The sequence below is a fragment of the Gossypium hirsutum genome, chromosome A07, assembly GCF_007990345.1.
Source record: "Gossypium hirsutum isolate 1008001.06 chromosome A07, Gossypium_hirsutum_v2.1, whole genome shotgun sequence".
In the NCBI taxonomy this organism is placed as follows: domain Eukaryota; kingdom Viridiplantae; phylum Streptophyta; class Magnoliopsida; order Malvales; family Malvaceae; genus Gossypium; species Gossypium hirsutum.
This window is the reverse complement of record NC_053430.1, coordinates 12,503,077-12,519,737: the sequence shown is the minus strand read 5'-3', so window position 1 is coordinate 12,519,737 and position 16,661 is coordinate 12,503,077. Positions and strand designations below refer to the sequence as shown.

At 36.9% G+C, this 16,661-nt stretch overlaps 1 non-coding gene across 1 annotated transcript; it reads left to right on the top strand.

Annotated features, from left to right (window-relative positions):
• Nucleotides 1-10,586: 10,586 nt before the first annotated feature.
• LOC121203821 (small nucleolar RNA R71) lies at nt 10,587-10,691 on the top strand. The gene has a single exon (XR_005898756.1). It is a non-coding gene; the product is annotated as a small nucleolar RNA R71 (small nucleolar RNA).
• The last annotated feature ends 5,970 nt before the right edge of the window (nt 10,692-16,661 follow it).

Below are 16,661 nucleotides of genomic sequence, written 5' to 3'. Positions count from 1 at the left end.
TGGTTCTAGTGGTAAGGAGTTAAAGTGTTGGAGGTCCTGTGTTCGAATCCTTATGTAAGCGTAGGTATTTATTTTTTATCAGTTTTAGGGGAGAGAGTTCTGATTGAATTAAGAAGCTGTGTGAGTGGGTAGTTATCAGTTAGTAGTGGGATTGAAGGGGATTTTGAAATCTTTTTATTTCCTAAAAATCTTTTCATTTGTTTCTTTTGACGTTTATTTTTCTCCTTCTTTAACAAAATTTCGGCTTTTCTTGCTTCTTCAATTTTTTTCATCACTCTTATTCTCCACCGTCATCTTTGGTATTTTGGGGTTTCTCGCTCGACTAAGGTATGTGAGCATAGATTGGTTTGCTCGAGTAAGGGTTCTTTAAATCCGTTATTGTATTTTCGAAATCTTCGGTTGGAACCTTATTGTCTGTTTTGGCAACAGTGAATCAAGAAGATATTCGCTCTCCTCGTTCAGAATTGTAATTGAATTGTTCGGGGTGTTCGAGTAAGTGTTAAACATTTGATTTGAAACATTTTCAGTTTCATGATTTTAGTTTAATCGAGAATAATAACTGATTTTGGAAAGTTTGTGGTATCATTTTTAGGTGTCAGTCTATTCGAAAGTGTTTTTGCAGAGAAACAGTACTAGGTGTGTACACGAAACGCAGAGAAAAAAGATTCGACAAAAGCTGAAAGTGCAATCTGTCGATGCCACACGAACGGCCGTGTGGTAAGCCATGTGGTAGGCCGTGTGCGACGACACGATCATGTGATCGACAAAGGCCAGGCCGTGTGCAAGATACGATCATGTGATGACCAGAGTGTGGTCGTGTGAGCTACACGGGCTAGGCTAAATTGGGCGTGTGGGCAACACGTGTATGCCACAGGGGCGTGTCTGGGCCAAGCCGTGTGATCCACAAGGGCAAAGCCAATCTGGGTGTGTGGGCCACACAGGTGTGTGGGCCTACATGGTGGCCCGTTATACTGAAATTTTTCTTAGGGTTGCACGGGTTGTCCTAATCGACTGTAGGCCTATCGTAGGGTCGGTAAATGCTATCTAACCCTAAAATTAAGCGATCTATTGAACTGAAATATGGTTATGAGCATGCTTATATTTGTTTATCTGTTCTTCATTTATGAAAGCATGTTAAGCATGATTTATCTGTTAATTTTGTATGCATGTTCTGTTACTAATATTGGGGTGTGATGATGTATATTGGAAGAAGTGTTCTGAAAGACAGATTATGCCTAATATCTAGCAGCACAGCTGCATTATATCTGATATGTACCGTATCTGTACAGCATGGTGGGTAGGGCTGGGTGAGTATTTTAAACCTCACATGATGTGTAGGGATGGTCGAAGATGGTGTGTAGAGGATGGGGGAAGGATTCTGATATCTGATTTGTATATCTCTATCTGAAGTAGGCTCAAATCTGAATTTGTATCTGTATCTGACACGGGCCCAGGCTCGATTATGAATATGTTTGATTTGTGATATTTTGTTTGTACACATGTTTAACTCTGTTGGGTTACACACTGAGTTTACATAAACTCACCTCTTTTCTATTTTTCTGTATAGGTAACCCGCAGTTTTAGGTGGATCGGTACAGCGAAGGACTCGATAGTGACCATCTATTTTACTATTTTATTTTGTTTTGGGTTATTAAGTTTTGGCATTGAGGTTGTATTTTCTGGGACTTTAGATTCTTTTAAGATTTTGAAGTTGGTTTTGGGTTTTTGGTTTTACTTATTTATAGGTGTGATGGTTTTCTAAAATCTTGAACGGATATTCTGGACACAATATTCTTTTAGTTGAATTCTTAATATATGATTACCTATGGATTATTTTGAGATATTATCGATAAGAATTATAAGTTGAGGAGAATTTATTTTGATTATGAGTTGAGGATTTTGCTTGAGGACAAGCAAATGCTTAAGTGTAAGGGTATTTGATAAACCGTAAATTATACATATTTTTACCCCATGATTAATGCATTTTATGGATGATTTCTCATTAGAATTGGTGAATTTGATGCTCCTAATGCTTTAATTTCATGTTTTATATTTAGGAGAGCATAAGAGAGCGAAAGGAGCCAAAAAAGAGCAAAAAATGGACAAAACAGACCAAATCGAGAAGATGACACGACTTAAGCCTTGCCACACGAGCAGCTCACAAGCCCGTGTCTTTCGAGGGTGTCGACCAAGGCTTTCACGATTCACACGGCCTGGCCATTGACCCATACGGCCGTGTGCAATTTAACGGATCGAACACGGCTTGGCAATCACGTCACACGGTCGTGTCACACGGTGTTTCCCTGCCGAGCCCAAGTTAAGTCCAATTCAGAAAAGGCCACTTTTGAGGGTTTCTAGGCATTCCAAAGCCTATAAATACACCTTAGAGGAGGAGAAAAAGGGAGATGGAGAAGGGGGGCAAGGAATTACCTGAAGGAAGCCAATTGATCCATCTCAAAAGCTGGATTCATCATCAAGACCGAAGATCTCCCCTCAATTTCCCTTCAGGAGTTTTGGGTTTTCTTTATGTTTTGTATTCTTTATTCTTCTGAGATGTTTTCCTATTTAGTTATGAACTAAACCCTTAAATACCTAAGGGGAATGAAACCTAAGACGAATCTTGTTATTAGTTTCTGAATCGTATGATAAATATTTAACTTGTTCTTAATTATGTGTTCATAATTCTTGTTTTGATATCCCAGGATACTGATTCAAGACATGCTCTTATTCAGAGGAGGAATAGACCCTGTCTAAGAGTACTTTTGTCATAATTAAACGGAGTTGATTGTGCACTTAAAAATAGGGGGACAAGATTTTGCCAAATTAGGGTGAAACCTAATAGGGGGATTCGTAGATCGAGTTAATGCAATCCTAGAGTGTTAATTAGAGAAAAATATCGGTTATTCAATCTAGGGATTAGACGTTATTAGTCTTGAATAGGGATAATAACATAACTTAGGGGTCTCTACGGAACAAGTTGAATGAATAAATCATCCGATTCGGAGCCAGAATAACAAGTAAAGTCTAGGTGGATTTTTCCTTAGGTATTGTCTCAAGTCAATTGATTTTTCCCAAAGCAATTCCCCAATTCTTTTTCTCTGTGCATTCTTAGTTTAGATAATTAGTTAATTAAAACAAAACCCCATTATTTTTAGGCTAGATAATAAAAAGACAGTCGTTACTAGTACTTTTGGTTCCCTTGGGTACGGTATCCCAGTCTTGCCATTACTATACTATTGTTCGATAGGTGCGCTTGCCTTTTCGTCATGATAATAGTTAGTCTAGGTTTGATCTTCATTATAAATATTTATTACTTGTTACGAATCACGCGATCAGTTGCAATTCTCCCTCCTTAAGGATTTTCGTCCTTGAAAATCTTACCAGTGAAAAGATTTGAGTAATGGCTTTTCATGATATCTTCAGGTTCCCAATTATCTTCTTCAATTCCATGTTTATATAAAAGAACCTTTACCAATGCTATCTTTTTATTTCTCAACTCTTTTGTTTGTCGTGCTAAGATCTTAATTGGTTCCTCATTATATGTCATGTCGGGCTGAATTTCCACTTTTGTTGGAGAGATAACATTTGATGAATCCGATCGATACCATCTTAACATTAACATATGAAAAACATTGTGAATTCTTTCAAGTTCTGGCGGTAATGCTAACAGATAAGCTACCAGTCCAATTCTTTCAATGACCTCATATTTTCCAATAAACTGAGGACTTAATTTTCCTTTACGGCCAAACCGGAGGACTTTGGCGAATAACTTATCACCAATCTCAAACTCAATTTCTTTTCTTTAAAGATCAACATAAGAATTTGGTCTGTCTGAAGCTGCCTTCAGGCTATCTTGTATCACCTTTACTTTTTCCTCAGTTTCTCGAATTAAATCAACCCCATGAATCTTCTTTTCACTGAGCTCTGTCCAGTACAATGGTGTTTTACATTTCTGACCATATAAAGCTTCATATGGTGCCATTTTAATACTGCATTGGTAGCTATTATTATAGAAAAATTCAATCAGAGGCAAATACCTTTCCCAGTTACCTTCAAATTCAAGCACACAGCACCGTAACATGTCTTCTAAAATCTAGATTACCCGTTCTGATTGACCATTAGTTTGGGGATGAAATGCAGTACTAAAATGTAACTGTGTCCCTAGTGCTTCTTGCAATTTATACCAAAATTGAGATGTAAACCAAGGATCTCTATTAGAAACAATAGAAATTGGTACACCATGCAATCTAACAATTTCAAAAATGTCTAATTTATCCAATAAAAAGTCCATACGTACTGGTATGAAATGTGTCGACTTTGTTAACCGGTCAACAACTACCCAAATGGCATCTTTCTTTCTTGGTGACATGGGCAATCCTATTACAAAGTACATGGTAATCCTTTCCCATTTCCACTCAAGTATATTGATTGGTTGTAATAACCCTGAAGACACCTGACGCGCAGCTTTCACTTGTTGACATATTAAACATTTGGCTACAAATTTAGAAATATCTCTTTTGATTCTCGACCACCAATACATCTTTTTCAAATCATTATACATTTTATTACTACCAGGATGAACTGACATTGTACCATTATGAGCTTCATACAAAATCTTTTGTACCAGTTCTGAGTTCTTCAGAACACATATTCTGTTTTTAAACAATAAGCAATCATCAGACCCAATTTGAAACTCTGAATTAGAATTCTTTTGACATTGCTCCCGTTTATCTTGCAACTCATTGTCACTCTTCTATGCTTCATAGATTTGTTATATAAATGTCTGTCTAGCTTTCAATTCAGCTACAACCGAGCCATCATCTGACAAAGATAACCGGGTGTTCATTGCTCTTAAAGTAAACAAAGATTTCCTACTCAGTGCATCCGCCACAACATTGGCCTTTCTCGGATGATAGTCAATAATAAAATCATAATCCTTTATTAACTCGAGCCACTCGCATTGCCTCAAATTCAGGTCTTTCTGTGTCATTAAATACTTCAGACTCTTATAGTCAGTGTAAATATGACCTTTTCACGATATAAATAATACCGCTAATCGCGTGATTTCGTGATAGGTTTTAAATATTTATAATTATCGTTCTTGAAATTAACTATTATCGTGATGTAGGCAAGTGTACTTATCGAACAGTAGTATAGTTTTAGCAAGACCGGATTGTCGAACCTAAAGGAACTAAAAGTACTAGTAATGAATGTCTTTTTATTATCTAGCCTAAGAATAAGGAGGTTTTGTTTTAACTAACTAATTATCTAAACTGAGAATTCATAGAGAATATAATTGGGGAATTACTTTTAGGGAAAACGATTGAATTAAGACAATACCTAAGGAAATTTCCACTTAGACTTCACTTGTTATTCTGACTCCGAATCGGATGATTTATTCAATAACTTATTCCATAGAGATCCCTAAGTTATGTTATTATCCCTAGTCAAGACTAATAATGTCTAATCCCTAGATTGAATAATTGAGACTTTTCTCTAATTAACACCCTAGGGTTGCATTAACTCCATCTATGGATCTCTTTATTAGGTTTCACCCTAATTCGGTAAAATCTTGTCACCCTATCTTTAGGCGCGCAATCAACTCTGCTTAAATATGAAAAATGTACTATTATACAGGGTCTATTCCTCCTCTGAATAAGAGCTTATCTTGATTCAGTATCTTGGGATATCAAAACAAGAACTAAGAACACATAATTAAGAACAAGTTAAATATTTATCATACAATTTAGAAAATAATAACAAGATTCGTCTTAGGTTTCATTCCCCTTAGGTATTTAGGGGATTCAGTTCATAACTAAAAAGGAAAACATCTCAGAAGAATAATGAATACAAAACATAAAGAAAACCCAAAACTCCTGAAGGAAAATTGAGGGGAGATCTTCAGTCTTAATGATGAATCCGGCTTCTGAGATGGATCAATCGGTTTCCTTCGAGTAATGGCTTCCCTCCTCCCTGTGCCTCCATTTTCCTCCTACTCTAGGGTGTATTTCCAAATTGAACTCAACTTGGGCTCGACAGGGACACGCTCGTGTGCGATTACTTCAGGCCGTGGTCAAGCCTGTTAAATAGGCACGGGCGTGTAGTCCACCCGTGTGAGTCGTGCTTTGATTCTGCCAAATTGACATGGCCATATGGTCTACCCCTGTGAGGAAGTCTAGGCCATGTTGATTTCGTACGTTAGCCCATTTTCTCCATTTTTGGCCCGTTTCTCGTTCCTTTCACTCTTCTATGCTCACCTAAGTATAAAACATGAAATTAAGGCATTAAGAGCATCGAATTTGCCAAATCTAAGGAAAAATCATCCATAAAATGTGTTAAGCATGGGGTATAAATATGTATAAATTACAGTTTATCAAATACCCCCACACTTAAGCATTTGCTTGTCCTCAAGCAAAATCCTCAACTCATGATCAAAACAAATTCTTCTCAACTTATAATTTCTATTGATAATATCTCAAAATAATCCATAGGTAATCAAACATTGAAAATTTGACTAAAAGAACATCAAAGTTTCAAACATTCCAAGTTGAGCATTTTATCATGAAAACATAGGTTTCTCCCCTCATCTAAGTAATTAACTTTGATTCAAAATATAACAGAGTTTCACATCCTAACTAAAGATTCACTTAAATCACTCGAGGTGTTTAAGGGCAATAAATGAAGCACTCAATAGTCAATAATGAAAAGTCATTACCACAGACTTGCATGAAATCAAATCTCCACCACTATAAATTGAGATGAAACATCAACCGAAAGGTCTTTAGAGGGTTGTAACGTGGCTTTGGTTAGAGGGTGTGGTCACAAGATGGAAGAAAGGGTTAGGATCGAGGTTGAATTGAAAAATTGCCTAACTAGAAAAATGACTAGTCATCAGTTGCGTACAACAGAGCTTTTTTCTTGGAATATGGAATTTAACTACTTTAGCTCAAAAGATCACTACTACTTATATGTATACATGTTTTTTTTTAGAACAAGTCAAATACAAAATAGAATAAAACATAGCTAAGCAACTATTCCAACTCAATTCTCAACAAAAATAGGGATAAAATTAATTTAGATGATTTTAACAAATAAGTTATGGGATAATATTGAGGGTAAATTAATGAATGAGTTGTTAGGCTCAAGGGGGTTCACTAAGGGTTAATTGTGAAGGTAGGCTTTTATGGAGTGAGTGGGTTAAACCTAAGTGCCTTTATCATTTTGATATATCAAATCAAATGGTGTGGTTTTGACATGCATAATCAAGCAATTTCTAGAATAACAAATCAATACTGACACACTCATAATGAAAGTGAGCATGAAAGGAATAGTAGATGCTCTAAAGGCTCAAGATCTCACAAAAATTATGGCTTTTTGATGTTTAAACTTGTGAATTCCTACTCAAGATAATACTTAAACTTGGGAAAACAACCTAAAGTTTTTAATTCTTCAAAAATCAACTTATCATGCTTGATTCCCTAATGTCTTAAAGTTTAAACAATCAATGCATAAATGCCTATGTTTAATTCAAGATATATCAATAAACATTATAAACTAGTCGGAATTCATTCTAATAATGATATGAGAAGATCGCATGAGAATAAAACAAAATTCAGGGATTTTTCTGATATAGATATAAGTGACCCCCCCCCCACAATTAAGATGTACATTGCCCTTAATGTACAAAGGTAGATATATTGAAGAAGATAAATTAATAATCATAAGATACGGGGAGAAGTGAAACTTCCTGAATGATGAATAAATTCCTTGGACTGGAGTTTTGGAGACTAATCGGTGTGAGAGTGGAGGAGGATACTCCAGTAGTGGTAGAGGTTCATTAGTTCATAAGTCCTGCGCCATCTGAGTTTTTAATTCCTGTTTGATGATGAGCTTTGGAGCTCTTTACGACTGTGTTAAAAACAGGAACTCTTTAGGAAATATAATGAAGCGTAATTATTCGTAATGAAATAGCCGAAAATAAAAATTGTAAAAACTCAAGATAAAATAGTATTAATAGGAAATAAAAAATAATTTCAAAATATAAAGAGCTAAGATAGATAATAGGTGTTTATAGAGAAATTGGGGTACACGGTCGTGGGGCACGCCTATGTGCATTCGTTTCAGCCCGTACATTTCGTGGTTTTCGAAATTGGGCATATCAGTGTACTCGGCCATGTTAGACGACTGTGTCAATCTTGGTTCACTTCTCCCACGCCTGTATATGCCGGCACACGCCCATGTTAAATTGACAGGTTTGCCCACGGTCTCAAAACACGGGCATGTTGCATGCCCGTGTTCTTTTGGCAGTTTCGCCCACGGCCATATCGCACTGCCGTGGCGATTTGTAGTAGCCGGTGTTTGGGGAAAATATTTGCCCTGTTTTCACACGGCCATATCGCATGGCCTTGTTGCATCCGGTGGTATGTGCACGGCCTACAGCACGCCCGTGTGCCTGATCGTGGGGTTCTGAGAATCCTGTGTTCATTGACTCAGTTAGTGAGTTAGGTGTTAAATACTAAAATTTAAAGAAATTAATATTGTTAGTGCTCGGGTTGCCTCCCGAGAAGCGCTTATTTATAGTCTAAGCTTGACTTACCTCTCCATTAAATGGTCATGGTGGTTCGAGGAGTTTGTACTGCTCATTCCTGCTATCTATCTTATCAAATTAAGGTTTTAGTCGGGTGTTGTTTACCTTAAATGTGCCGAACTTTGGATGACTTACCTCGACTGTGCCGAATGGAAAAATGCTAAGTACCGTGAGAGGGGCTTCTTCATTCAGTTTGGTAGTCACAATGTGAGGATCTGCGGCATCTAATAAAACTTTATCTCCAACCTTAAGTTGATTTGGAAAGGTATTGAGCTCGTTCTGGCGTAGTTTCGATTTATCAGGCGTTCTCGATTTATGCGTCTGCCATTCATCTAGCTCCTCGATTTGTAGCCTTCGTTCTTCATGAATAAGTCCTCTACTATTGCTTGAGAATGATTCATGTACTTCCTTCAAACTCATTTCCTGCAGAGTAAGTTGTACCATATTGTCAGTTTTAGTAGATTGGTCTACACAATCACCTTCAATTTTTTATGTGTTGCCAGGATTGCGAGCTTGCAGGGTGATTGTTTCGTCTCCCACACGAAGTGTGAGCTCACCTGTGCCAACATCAATAATTGTTTTAGCAGTTGCTAAAAAGGGCCTTCCTAAAATCAAAGAACTGTCGCTATCCTCCTCTATGTCTAGAACAACGAAGTCAATGGGAAATATAAATTTATCGATTTTAACTAACACACCTTCAATAATACCCCTAGGAAATCTTATAGTTTTATCTGCTAATTGAATGTTCATCCTAGTTTATTTGGGTTTTTCGAGACCTAATTGTTTGAACATTTTGTAAGGTATAACGTTAATACTAGCCCTTAAATCAGCTAATGCATTATTAACATCTAAACTACCAATTAAGCAAGAAATTGTAACTCCCTAGATCTTTTAATTTGTTGGGTAGCTTATTCTGTAAAATACCTGAGCAAACTGCATTTAGCTCCACATGCGACGCCTCGTCCAACTTCCGCTTATTTGCTAAAAGCTACTTTAAAAACTTCATTGCGTTTGGCATCTGTGATAGAGCTTCAATAAACGGTAAGTTAATATGTAATTTTTTTAAGAGTTTAAGGAATTTACCAAATTGTGCATTTGAGTGGTCTTTCCTTGTCGCGTTGGGGTATGGCACACGGGGTTTATATTCGACATTCACGGATTTGTTTTTATTATGACCTACCTCACATTGACCTCTGCTTACCACAGTTTCTTGCCTAGGTTCTGGCTCAGGTTCAACGAATCATTCTTCATCTTAAACATTAATCGCGTTGAGCTGTTCCCTTAGGTTGGGTTCAGTATTACTTGGCAAGCTACCTTATGGTCGTTCAGAGATTAGTTTGGACACCTGGCCTATCTGAGTTTCGAGCCCTTGGATCGACGTTTGTTGATTTTTAAGTGTTGTCTCAGTGTTCTGGAAACGGGTTTTTGACACCAAGATAAATTTAGATAGCATCTCTTCAAGGTTTGGTTTCTTTTCCTGTTGATAGGGTGGTTGTTGAAAACCTGAAGGGTGTTATGGTCTTTGATTGCCTTGACCGCCCCACGAGAAACTGGGATGGTTCCTCCAACCTGCATTATAAGTATTACTGTATGGGTTATTTTTGGGTTTAGAGTTATTGTTACCCATATATTGGACTTGTTCCTCCTCGATGCTAGGGTTGAAGGGTTGATACTCTGTGCATGCTCTTTCTCCATTCGTCTCACACCTCATTACTGGATGTACCTGAGTAGAACCAAGTAAACCATCAATCTTTTTATTTAGAAGTTCTACCTGGTTTGACAGCATAGTAAACAAATAGACGTTATAAGCGCCTGCTGTTTTAGTTGGCTTAGTCCTAATGACTTGCCACTGATAGTTATTCAGTGACATTTCTTCAATGAATTCGTAAGCCTCTTCAGGTGTTTTTTTATTGATGATTCCTCCGACTGTTGCATCAATCATCTGTCTTGTCGAGGGGTTCACACCATTGTAGAATATTTGAACTTGCAACATAGAGGTAATCCATGGTGAGGACACCTTCGTAGTAAGTCCTTGTATCTCTCCCATGCGTCGTAAAGAGTTTCTAAGTCCATCAGCACAAATGAAGAGATATCATTACATAATTTGGTTGTTTTAGTCGTCGGGAAATATTTTAATAAAAAATTTTCGGTCATTTGTTCCCAAGTAGTAATTGACCCTCGTTGTAATGAGTTCAACCACTGTTTAGCTTTTTTCCTTAATGAAAAAGGGAATAACCGAAGATGAATGGCATCGTCAGAAACGCCATTAATTATAAATGTATCGCATAATTCCAGGAAATTTGACAAGTGATTATTTGGATCCTCATCCTGCAAACCATCAAACTAAAAAAACTGTTGTATCATTTGAATAGTGTTAGGTTTTAGTCCAAAGTTATTCGCAGCAATAACAGGCCTAACTATACTTGACTCAGTTCCTGTTAAAGAAGGTTTAGCATAATCATACATAGTACGAGGAGTAGGATTCAGATTTGCTAGTTCAGCGGGTATCGCAGGAGGTAGCTAATTGTCTTGATTTTCAGACATCTCCTCAGTCGTATTTGAGATATCGTCCTCTTGCTCTTCCTCTGTGTATCTTAGGCTTTACCTTATTTCTCTTTTGTTTCTACGACCAGTACGATCGATTTCTTTGTCAAACAGTAGTGGTCCTGATGGATTTCTTCTAGTCATAAACTATAAAAACCTGTTAAGAGAAATAAAAAGTAAATTAGTAAATAATAATAAAATTAAAATTAAAATTAACTTGTAAGAAAAATAAATGGCTAAAGTAATAAAAATTGAGCGTTCCTAATATCTTAGTTCCCCGGCAACGGCGCCAAAAACTTGATCGCGTGATTTCGTGATAGGTTTTAAATATTTATAATTAATCATTCTTGAAACTAACTATTATCACGATGTAGGAAAGTGTAACTATCGAACAGTAGTATAGTTTTAGCAAGATTGGATTTTCGAACCCAAAGGAACTAAAAGTACTAGTATTGACTGTCTTTTTATTATCTAGCCTAAGAATAATGAGGTTTTGTTTTAACTAACTAATTATCTAAACTAAGAATTCATAGAGAATATAATTGGGGAATTACTTTTGGGGAAAATGACTGAATTAAGACAATACCTAAGGAAAAATCCACCTAGACTTCACTTGTTATTCTGACTCTGAATCGGACGATTTATTCATTTAACTTGTTCCGTAGAGATCCCTAAATTATGTTATTATCCCTATTCAAGACAAATAACGTCTAATCCCTAGATTGAATAATTGAGACTTTTCTCTAATTAGCACCCTAGGGTTGCATTAACTCCATCTATGGATCCCTTTATTAGGTTTCACCTTAATCCGGCAAAAATCTTGTCACCCTATCTCTAGGCGCTTAATCAACTCCGCTTAATTATGACAAGTGTACTATTAGACAGGGTCTATTCCTCCTCTGAATAAGAGCTTATCTTGAATCAGTATCTTGGGATATCAAAACAAGAATTAAGAACACATAATTAAGAACAAGTTAAATATTTATCATACAATTCAGAAAATAATAACAAGATTCGTCTTAGGTTTCATTCCCCTTAGGTGTTTGGGGATTTAGTTCATAACTAAAAAGGAAAACATCTTAGAAGAATAACAAATACAAAACATAAAGAAAACCCAAAACTCCTGAATGGAAATTGAGGGGAGATCTTCAGTCTTAATGATGAATCTAGCTTCTGAGATAGATCAATTGGCTTGTTTTGAGTAATTCCTTCCTTCCTCCCTGTGCCTCCATTTTCCTCCTCCTCTAGGGTGTATTTATAGGCTTTAGAATGCCTAAGAACCCTCAAAATTGGCCTTTTCCAAATTGGACTCAACTTGGGCTTGATAGGGACACGCCCGTGTGGCGCGCCCGTGTGCGATTACTTCAGGCTGTGGTCCAGCTTGTTAAATAGGCACCGGCATGTGGTCCACCCGTGTGAGCCGTGCTTCGATTCTTCCAAATTGACACGACCGTGTGGTATGCCCGTGTGAGGAAGTCCAGGCCATGTTGATTTCGTACGTTGACCCATTTTCTCGGTTTTTGTCCGGTTTCTCATTCCTTTCACTCTCCTATGCTCACCTAAGTATGAAAGATGAAATTAAGGCATTAGAAGCATCGAATTCACCTAATCTAAGGAAAAATCATCCATAAAATGTGTTAATCATGGGGTATAAATATGTATAAATTACGGTTTATCAGCTGCCATATTTTCAATGCTAACACTATGGCTGCCAGTTCAAGATCATGTATCGGGTAATTTCTTTCATGTGGTTTAAGTTGTCTTCAAGCATAGGCAACCACTTTACCTTCTTGCATTAACACAACCTAAACCATTTAAAGATGCATCACTGTAAATTACAAATTCCTTACCTGATTCAAGTTGTACCAATACAGGTGCTTTGGTCAACAAAGCCTTCAATTTATCAAAACTTTGCTGACATTTGTCATTCCACTCGAACTTTACATCTTTTTGTAACAGACGAGTTATCAAAAAAGCGATCATTGATAATCCTTTAACAAACCTCCGATAATACCCGGTTAAACCCAGAAAACTTCTAACCTCTGACACGTTCTTCGGTGGACTCCAATTAATAATTGTTGAAATTTTACTCGGGTCAACTCTGATGCCTTCAGCAGATACGATGTGACCAAGAAAGCTGACTTCTCATAGCCAAAATTCACATTTACTAAACTTGGCATACAATTGGTTTTCCCATAAAGTTTACAACACAATCCTCAAATGTTCAGCATGTTGATCTTCACTTTGAGAATAAACTAAAATATCATCTATAAATACCACCACAAATCTGTCTAGGTACGGTCTCAAAATCCTATTCATTAAATCCATAACACTACTGGTCCATTTGTTAATCTAAATAGCATCACCAGAAATTTGTAATGACCATATCTATTTCTAAAAGCTGTCTTTGGAACATCTGAATCCTTTACCTGGAGCTGGTAATAACCTAAACGAAGATCAATCTTTGAAAATACAGTAGCTCCCTTCAACTGATCAAATAAGTTATCAATTCGAGGCAGTGGATATTTATTCTTTATAGTGACCTTGTTGAGTTGCTGGTAATCAATACACAACCTCAAATATTCGTCGTTCTTCTTTACAAATAACACCGGAGCATCCCATAATGAGAAACTAAGTCCAGCAAGACCCCTGTCAATTAATTCTTGTAACTGCGCCTTCAACTCTTTCAACTCGGTAGGAGCCATTCGGTAAGGTGCTATTGATATTGGTGTTGTTCCTGGAATTAGATCTATAGAGAATTCCACTTCTCTAACAGGTAGTAAGCCAAGTAATTCTTACGGAAACACGTCTGGAAACTCACATACAACTGGCACAGATTGAATCTTTGACTTGGTTACCTTAGTATCCAACACATAAGCAAGATAAGCATCATATCCCTTCCTAATACATTTCTCTGCTGCTATTACTGAAATCATATTAAATAATCCATCTAGCTTGTCAGATTTAACATGAAGTAACTCACCATCTTGACATTTCAACACAATATACTTCTACTTACAATTAACCACTGCATCATGTTGGGTTAACCAATCCATTTCCAATATCACATCAAATTTATCAAAAGCCAGTAGCATTAAATTAGCCAAGAAAAGTGGACAGTTTTTATAAACTTTATCCACCTTTACACATTGACCCAAAGGATTTGAAACTTCCACCACAAATTCAATGAATTCAACAGGTAAGTTTTTAAAATTTACTAAATTTATGCATATATACGAGTGTGTGGAACCTGGATCAATAAATATAGTAATATCAGTATCTAGTAAAGAGAAAGTACCAGTAATGACATCTGGTGCTAAAGCATCTTCTCGGGCTCGTATGGCATATGTTCTTGCAGGAGCTCGAGCCTCAGATTTAGCATTTGAATCATTTGTAGCACTTCGGCTACCACAAACATTTTTGGGGTGTCTAGGTGGTCTGCCCCTTGAAGTAGTGCTACTTGGTTTTGAAGTCTGTTCAGCATCTCTTTCTACTATTTCTGGACAATCTTTTAAGAAGTGATCAAATGACCATATTTGTAACATGCACCAATTTTCATTCAGCATTCACCATAATGAAATTTGTTACAGTGTTTACATTTTGGCTTCGTGTTTCCCACACTTCCAACACTAGTCACTAACGGTGATGAATACTTGGGATTAAAGCGTTGAGAACCACGTTCTTTACCAAAATACCCAGCTGAAGTAGTAGATCCTTCTTGATACCTCTTTGATTTTTTTGAAGAAAATGATTGAGACCTACTAATAGGTCTTTTCCCAGAGGGTCGGGCTTCTCTGTTTTCCTTCTGATTTTCTTTACTTAGCTCTTCAACTTTCTTTGCACGATCAGCAAGTGCTGCAAACTCTCTTATTTCCAAAATACCAATCAGTAATTTTATATTTTCATTTAATCATTCCTCGAAATGTTTACACATTTCTGTATCTGTTTAGACCCATTCACTAGCATATTGGCTTAACCGAACAAACCCATTCACTAGCATATTGGCTTAATCGAACACACTCATTTTCATATTCCGCAATGATCCTGTTCCTTTACTTTAATTCTAGAAATTCTTTCCTTTTCTGATCTAGAAATCTTTAACTAATATATTTCTTTCTGAATTTAAATTAAAAGAATTCTCAAGTAATATTTTCTTTTGGAACAACTAAACTTACTATTTTCCACCAATGATAAGTCGTGTCCTTTAACAGAGATACAGAACATTTCAAGCATTCAACTAGGGTACATGATAATTCGTCCAACACTCGAGTAGTATTTTCTAGCCAGAATTCAGCTTTTTCTAGATCATCATAAATTGTAGCTCTAAGTTCCTCAGCCCTATATTTTCTGAGTTTATCCACTAGAGCCTTACCAATTCTAACAATTTCAGTACCCGATGGTCTCTCAAGAACAGTCTGAGTGTTTGGTGGGGGAGGTTGTGGTTGATAAACAACAAAATTTCTTCTCAAATATTCAGGAAACCATTTATCCAACATTTCAAAGAAAGCCTCTTTATCATATTCATTTCGACCCTCTGATTCGGACCTTTTACTACTACTACCATCTGTAGCTCGTCGTACGGAAGCTTGAGAAGCACTCTCAGCTTTCTCAGATTCTGCTCTTACTCAGTTGGAAGATATTTACTATATGAAAAACACATTTAAAATTAGTCAGGAGATATCACACTATCATCAATTATATAATGGCATGTATAGCTAAATTCACACTTGCTACGTTAGTCCGAGAATCGGTTAAACCGTAGCTCTGATACCAATAAATGTGACACCTCTAACCCGTATCCGTCACCGGAATAGGATTACGAGGCATTACCGAACTTCTACATTAGTATTTGTACAAAACCGAGTCACAAATTTGTATTCCAAATAAAAATTTTCAAATTTTACCATAAAATCCCTAATATGGGCCTACGAGGCCCAACACATGCTTTGAAAGTGGTTCAGGATTAAACTGGCAACTTTGAAAAATTTTCCTTGAAGATAGTGACACACGCCCGTGTAGCCTGGGACATGGTTGTGTGGCTAGCCCGTGTGGAATTCTGACTTGCAATTTCTTAGGTATCAAAGGGGCACACGGCCTGGGCATACGCCTATGTGGCTAGGCCATGTAGTAAACTGATTTTTGACCATTTTTAAGCCATTTTCAAGTTATTTTCACATGATTTTGACAAGCGGCCATGCTTGAAATCCGTGTCCTTCACACGACTAAGACACACGGCCATGTCTTTTACCCGTGTACTATTTTGACTTCACATTTAAGGATGCAGGGGACACACGGTCATTTCACATGCCAGTGGACTGTCCGTGTGTCACACACGGCCTAGACACACGCCCGTGTGTCTTACCCATTTGGATGAAATAATGTCATTTCCTAACCCTATTTTCACCCAAACTTAACCATTTTCTTGCTTGAAAACTTACAAGTATATACCATCTATTTCAACCAATTTCCAATATTCAAATTGATAAATTCCTATTTTCAATCATGCTTCTAAACTTACTCTTACATAAAA